This window comes from Borostomias antarcticus, assembly GCF_949987555.1.
Source record: "Borostomias antarcticus genome assembly, chromosome: 22".
In the NCBI taxonomy this organism is placed as follows: Eukaryota; Metazoa; Chordata; class Actinopteri; order Stomiiformes; family Stomiidae; genus Borostomias; species Borostomias antarcticus.
Window position 1 is genome coordinate 16,440,449 of NC_140255.1, and position 8,122 is coordinate 16,448,570.

Genomic DNA, 8,122 nt, shown 5'->3' on the forward strand with positions numbered 1-8,122 from the left:
ATTTTTGTCAAGACCTTCGAGAGAAACGCAGGACCGCGGCTTCTCCTGTGAACCTACCGGCCGGAGGACGATAGGAGACGGAAAGGACACTGCATTGTCTTTCAAGTAGTCTAAATCAGTAGCGGCTGAACCTGGAAGGAAGGGTTTTACCCTGTTCAACTGACCATCTCAGACCAATCCATCTCAAGACCATCCATCTATCCATCCATTTAAAGAGGGATTCTTTTGCACATCATCCATCGCCGGCTTATAAGCCTGATTGCTGGTTAATGCTCATTGATTTAATTAGATTGGCTATCTTATTTAATTGTTTTGAGTTGTTGCTATGTACTCAAGGCTTGCTGTTGTATGATATGGTGATGTAATTTGGTTTGATTACTTGATTTGACAATAAGGATACATGGTTTTTATGGTGTTTAATTATTAATGGATGTAGATGGTTTGGTGTTGACTTTTGTGGTTTTTGAGCGATTGGTCTGTTTGATAGTTGGTTTAGAGGTGTCTTGGTTGTCTTTGATAGAATAAGCATTGGTTTATGGGTTTGCTTTAGTAGAGTGATATATACCTACATACATAGCTATATTACGCTTTGCATATTGTGTGTATGGTGTGAAAGGACTGTGAGTGAACGGACACTGGACTCAACTTGTGGACAGGGAAAGTGGCGTAGACATTTTGATGTTTATGCCAAAATCTTTATTTTAATGTATTATTTTCTGGCATAAAGCGGTTAATGAGAGGATTGTCCTCTGGTGCACAATACCCTAAGCTTGTGTCAAATCAGGCTTTGTGGTTTTTAATTTGTAGCAATTGAAAGTGCTTAAATTAGGCCGATAGCTCCCTGTGCCGAAGACTAGGGTTGAGATTTCAGTTAAGATTAGAACTGGTTAGGAAGTTTAGTCAGAGCAAGAAGGGTCCTATGTCCGTGAGTGATTGAGTGTTTGTTTCTTTATCAATTGCCTAATTGATCGTTTTATTTTAATACGGTTAAATTCTTAAGAGGCTTAGAAATAGCCTTGAATCTTTATCAGTCTATCAATCTTTGTGGATTCCAACATGTCAACTGAAATAGGTGCTAAAGTGCCCATGCTTACACCAGTGGAACAACTTGAACATGATTATCCACTAGTGAAGGGCATTGGTGTTATATCTAAACGTTGGGCACAGAGATGGCCTGACATGTCACAGCCTTGGCCGCCTTCAGGGAGCTTTGATGAAGGACTCATTCAAATCATGCGTATTGTGATTGATGCATACAAGGCTCACCAGAAGACGGGAAAACATGGTAAAAATCGGAAACAAAAGAGAGATACTGAACTCGCAGTCTTGACATTGTTCAGTAAAGCAGGGCGGAGACAGAAAGCAGCTGTGGAAGCAGCAGCTACCACAGCCCGAACTGAAATAGAGGAGGCTAACAACAAGACGGACATGCTGCAGAGTGAAATTGATGCGCCGTTCTCCCATACGGCCCCAGTCTTGACCCCGCCTCCTTATGAAGTCCAGAAGGAATCTACTAAGGCTTATCCACAGCTACCCGTGCTAAACACTGAGGGAAGATATGTCATTAAATATGATAATGATGACATTATGCAGACGGGAAATGCCAGAACGACCATTATAACCCATCCAGATGTGAAGCGCAAAACCGATAAATTAGATCAACCTCCGATACCAGCTGAAAAGAAGAAGAAGAAGAAGAAGAAGAAAAGCAAAAAGGGAAAACATGAAAGTGACAGTGGTTCCTCTGAAGAGGAAGGAGTGGATATTGGAGGATATGATGAGCGGATTAGACAGATTATGGCACGTGCTGAGAGGAGAGGAAGAATGGACCAAGAAACAGACTCTAGTAGCAGTAGTGAAGAAGAGAGCGAGGAGTCTGACTCGGATGATGATGCGAAGTCCAAGGAACGGGTGGATAGAGAGTTGAGGGATATGCTGAAGAAGTTAGATTCCATTAACGCGTCAAAGGCTGCACTCGAAGCTGCACTCGAAACTAAACTAACTGCAGCTAAAGACGATGACGATGTGTCTCAACTGAGCGATGCATTGAGGGATCTTACTGCATTTCGGTCAGAGATGCAGACACAAACACGTCATATGGAAAAGGAGTTGGAAAAATATAACCTTCGTCCAAGACCCAGTCAATCTAAGGAGAAAAGTGTATCGGGAGGCACACGCAAATCAAAAAAGAAGAAAAAAGGGAAGAAAAAAAGTGTCGGGAAGATGTTTCCGGTGGTGATTAGTGGTGCTCATATGAACTACAAGTCCTGGCAGGCTAGTGACATGTCTGCGATCTTGGACAAACTGCCAATTCTCCAAGACGGCGAACATCCGTGGGCTACGAAGATTGATCCGTTATCACAAGGCATCTCACTTGCCATGGGTGATATTAAGAGGATCCTGTCTTCAGTGGTAGGAGTGCAGCCAATGGAAGAAATCCTGGAGAAGGCTGGAATGGGAAGATATGTTCATACAGCGATCTATGATGCTGAACTTTTCGCTGCCCATAGAGGACATTTGTGGAGGACACTGAAGGAGATGTACCCTACCAATGTACACCCAGACAATATCATTTTCGATGCCTTAGGTGAAACAGAGAATCCCAGAGCGTATGTGGCACGAGTTTACCAACAGTGGAGAGACTTCGTGGGAAATGATCCTGAGGAGCACAAGTTGGAGCGTGCTGTGCTGCGACAAGAGCTCCAGGAAGGCTTGCCTCAGTCCGTGAGGAATAAATTGGGGGAAGTGGTTGGTCTTGGATCTATGGCAAAGAACATCTACATTGACCATATTGCTCATCATGTAGAGCATTACAGAAAGAAAGAACGGGCCTTGAAGGAACAAGATGAAGAGATGATGAGGAAACTCACTCAAACACAGTTAATGGATGGGAAACGGAAAGAAAAGGAGAAGAAGCAAGCTGTCGTTCTACAGGAACAACAACCACAGTTCCAACCACAACCACAGTTCCAACCACAACCACAGTTTCAACAACAACCTCAGCAACAGCCGATAATGCAGCCTCCATTTCCATTCCCTGTTTATCAACAGCCTCAGACGTGGAGAGGCGGTGGAAGAGGAATCTTTAGAGGCAGAGGGAACTTTGGACGTGGAGGTAGAGGACCCAAACAACTTGCGTGGGTCGATAGATTGTGCTTCAAATGTAACCAACATGGACATCTAGCTCATAATTGTCCCGGAGGAGCTTGTGGAGGTGGCCGGGGCAATAGAGGAGGATGGGTGGCTGTTCCTCTAGATTATGTTCCACAAGACTTCTCATGTGCTCAAATGTGTGAGCCAACCCAGGGCCCAGTGAACCCCTACCGAGGCCCGGTGGGCTCTAGGGCTGCCAGGAGGATCTGAAGAGGGGGTGTAAGCTGGTGGTGTCGAGGCCGGATGAGGATCCAGTTATTTGGGTGGAAATTAACGGCCGACGAACGAAGATGGTCGTTGATTCTGGTGCAGCTTATACTTGTGTCCAGCCTCAAGACACCACTCACCTCCAAAGGTCTGGTCAATTTGTTCAGACAATCGTATTTGAAGGGATTTAACAGCTCATTCCAACCACGACCCCAGTGGTGCTCAGGTATAAGAATCAGCAAGCTACCCTACCTATTCTTGTGTCAGATCAAACTCCTATTGGTCTGCTTGGAAGAGACGCTCTGTGTCAATTGCATTTTACCATCAAATGTACACCTGACGGCTGTCAGGTGGAGGTACCTTCTAAAAACCAGCGACAATTCTTTGTGACGTCCGGACCTCCTATGGTCTATTGGATAGGAAACCTCAGTGAGGACCTGATGGAACCGGCAAGAGTTTGGGATAAATTTCTCTTGGCTAACTTGCCTGCTGCTAAGCGACCTGATTACCCTCCACATTGTACTCTTCAGTATTTTAAGGGGGATGCTTGTCCAATCCCTGGTGACTGGTTGAGGAGTCAACCCGATCAACTTCAGCTCAACTCAGGGTGTATCATCCTGGGACCAGAGGGTGCAGCCATGAAAATAGCACCTGACGACTACCTCAACAGAGAATACATGGTTGAGGATGGAGTACCACATGTGACTCTGTTGATCTCGGAGGATTGTAGCCAGATGCATATTGCTACGATGATGAGACATGCTGAAAATGTTACTTTTGCGCCATTGGTAGGGAATCGGACTGTCTGGATAAGTGAAGACCGTCAGTTTCTTAAAGTTACGATCTCTGCACAAGGAATGGGAGAACCACAGGCAGTGACGCTGACGGACGAGTCAGTATTCTCCATCCAACCTGTTCGGGATCTCAAGAAGGAGATGTTGCAACAGGTGCCAGAACACCTTTGGGCTCAACACAGTACGGATATTGGATTTGTAAAATCAGCCCAACCAGTCAAAGTCCAGCTCCGTCCAGGAGCAAGACCACCTTGGAAACTACAATATCCTCCGAAGGATAAAGCAGTTGCGGGTATTGAACCACAGATTAATGGATTGTTGAAGGCAGGGGTTTTAAAGATAACTCAGAACCCCCAGAGTAATACACCACTGCTTCCAGTCAAGAAGCCGGACAATTCATATCGTCTGGTTCATGACTTAAGGGCAGTCAATTGTCAGTTTTCCAGCAGAAGTGCCCGATCCACATGTGCTTCTTTCCGCAGTTCCTCCTGAGGCTACACATTTCACTGTCATAGACCTATATGGAGCCTTCTTCAGTGTGCCTTTAAGTCCAGAGTCACAAGGCTACTTTGGCTTTACATATAAAGGACAGTTTTTTCAATATACACGTTTGCCAATGGGGTATTCTCATTCCCCCCATCACTTTAATCAAGTCTTGAAGGAGGATTTGGCCGGGTTGAAGGATCAACTTGGTAGTACTGTCCTGCAGTATGTTGATGATATTCTCTTATGTGCAACTGGTGAGGAAACATGTCACAGAGACTCTGTGAAGCTCTTGCAAATCTTGGCTGAAAATGGACATAAGGCTTCTCAGAAGAAATTGCAGTATTGCCAAGATCGTGTTGTCTACTTGGGACAAGTAATCTGTCATGGTCATCGACGGATTTCTGACGACCATTTGGAAGCCATCAAACAGGCCCCCGAAGCCGCGTACGACAAGAGAGATGTTGAAATTTCTGGGCATCTGTGGCTATTCGTCAGTGTGGGTTGAAGATTATACCCGGCTGACAAAGCCTTTGAGAGCTATGGTGAAGAATGCGGGTTCTGATAATCTGAATGCTTCTCTCACATGGACGCATGAGGGGCATTTGGCTTTTGAGACTATCATTTGTTTTGTTGTTTTTGTTTCTGAGGTGTTGGCCTTTTGGCCTCCCCTCTGTCATTGACCTCAGTTTGTGTTGAGTGTTATTTTTCAGGTGCCGCGGACCCTGGGTGCCGGGCCCTCGCCATGCCTGGTTTATGCCATCCTGGGGGCTGACGGTCACCTGTTGTTTGTTTATTGTTCTCTTGTTTAATCTTTTTTTACCTTTTTTGATATGTGTGTATGGGGTTTCTTAATGTTTAGCATTATATGGTATTTCTGTTTTAGGGGTCTCTTGTTCAAATCTGACTTGAGGATGTCGCTTATTTCCCGTGTTACTGATTCGGGTGTGTGTATACGTCTCCTTGGTTAGGTTATTCAGGTTTGAAATTTGGGGTTTGGTCTATTTTTAGGGGGATGTTCTGGTTTTGTGTTGTTTTGGGTTGATTTTTTTAGGTTCTCCTGGAGTGCGTTGTGTGGGCGACCAAGGAGTGGTTGCCCCCTTTACCAGCGTGGAAGCTATGAACTGTGTGGAGTCACAAATGACTTTAAGGGACATTCCTGGAGTGTTCTCCCTGTTTCAGATGGGGTGAGCTTCCCACCTTGCTACGGACATTGATCTCTGGGTGTCATAGAGGATTTCATCACCTGGGGACTTGATGTCTGAAGATTGCTCCATCATGGGACGAGGATATGAGACAGCGCTGAGGGCTGTTCTCTTTCGATGGGGCTATGTGCTAGTAACCTCTGGCCCCCGGATTGCTTTGCTGCTGTGTGGTGATTTGGTTGTTTGTATGTGTTTTGGGAATTGTTATGTTTAGTGTTGTTGTGTGTGAAGGGGGGATATGTAGTATATTTTTATACTGTACCATACTGTATTACATTAATACATCTGTATTAATCTCATGTAGTAATCATTTTATTAAGAATAAGGAACAAACCAAACTAGGAACTGTTAACTTAAGTAGTTTAACATGTGAGCAAAGCAGATATCCCATAGTCAACATTCCTTTGTCCCTGAGTCAATAAAGATAGCAGATGGTTGTCTTTGAAGTCAGTTTACAGTTGTAACAGGAAGAACCCAAGCCCCCGTGCTCGAGGAAGGGGGCAGAGCTCAGTGACCTGTTGACCAATTACAAGACTAGTTGATCAGATCTGTGTTAACGAACATCCCTTGTATGTAAATTTGTTTGTCATGTGATTCCTGGCCTGAAGCCAGGACATATAAGCTCGGCGCCACTCTGTGAACTTTAGTAATGCTGAAGATTTGACCCCATGTAAAGGCTTGCTCAATAAATTGTTGATTAGACCGCATTTTCTCATGAAGTACTTTTTGACTCAAGTTGTGCATTTGAAATACACTGCAAGAGGGGTATAGCCCCTGCATCTACCTGGACCCAGGCACACTCACACTCACGCTCACACACACACACAGACATACACCAGTCCTGGGCTCAGATCCCCTCACCCTAACCCGGGTCCGTATCCTTTTCCTAGCCCCACCCTACACGCGACGCCTGCCTCTACCTGGATCCAGGCACACTCACACACACACAGACATACACCAGTCCTGGGCTCAGATCCCCTTCCCCTCACCCTTACCCAGGTCCGTATCCTTTTCCTACCCCAACCCCTGCCTCTATCTGGGCCCAGGCACATTCACGCACACACAGACATACACCAGTGTTTGCCATGTCTCTCCTATGATGTTTTTTTTTAGCCTGTCTTACTCTGAAAATGTAATTTAATGTTATTTATTGCTTTATAAATGTTCTTAGCCGTTAGACAAAAATACTCCAGGAGCTTGCTCGATCGCCTTGTTGAGAGGAGTCGGGGAATAATTTTTACAGCTCACTTTTCTGGCCCCCAGGTGATACTGTTTTTTTGCTTCCCTCTGGAATATATAGGGATAGAACGTATGCCCACCTCCCTTGTTCTCTGTAAAGCGCATTGTGTTGCCTCTGGGTATGAAATGCGCTATACAAATAAAGCTTTGATTGATTGATAGCCGTGTGAAACCATCATGACCTTGCGAGCTCACATTCTGTTTCTCTCCAGGAGAAGGCTAGGACAGGAGACCACGATGAGAGAGCGTACGTGAAGGAGCTTATTAATGCAGGTCAAAGAAATATGTGGGGGGCCAAGTTGCGGAGGGCTTTGAAAGCATGGGTTAATTTAGTATTCTGTTCATTGTGGGGACAGGGACAGTAGATGACCTAGCAGTGACGCCTGCTGGACACAGTGAGCCACAGCAGCACATCTTGACCTCGATGTACGGTTCTTGAGTTGCACAAACTGTCGTGTTGACACAGTAAGAACCTGAGACCGCAACACCTGACATGCCAGAGCAGCGAGTCACTGAATTGGATTTCCGAGAGATCTCAGAGATGGGGGCGCAGTGACTGCTGTAGCTAGACTGCTTCCTCAGAGGCATTTGACCTGGTTCCGGTTCAGAGATCATCCAGGGTTGATCTGGTAGAGTGAGTTTCTGGTGGATGCTGTTGTGTGGTGAAAATAAATTAATAAATCCAGAAGTGCATTTATCAGCAGTGACCAGGGAAGCTGTCCGCATGTTGAATCAGCTGAGTGTAGAAGAAGACTCTCGAGTTACCTCTCTCTCTTTCTCTGCATTAATTAATGATGTTGGAGTAAGGTTCTAGCAATTGAAAGAAAGGGCATATTCGTAATGGTTGATGTGTTCAGCGTGAGTCTGAGGCTGGACTACCAGACCTTTTTTTTTCATTCCAGGTGCCGGCTGGCGACTTCTGAAGATGGATAACAGTGTGTCAGAAAGAGAGGGGCAAGATATTCTAGGGAGGGTGAGAGGCTTGAGAGGGTCAGGGCTGGTGTTGGTTATGTCCATTATTTCAGCAGGTTTAATTAGGCT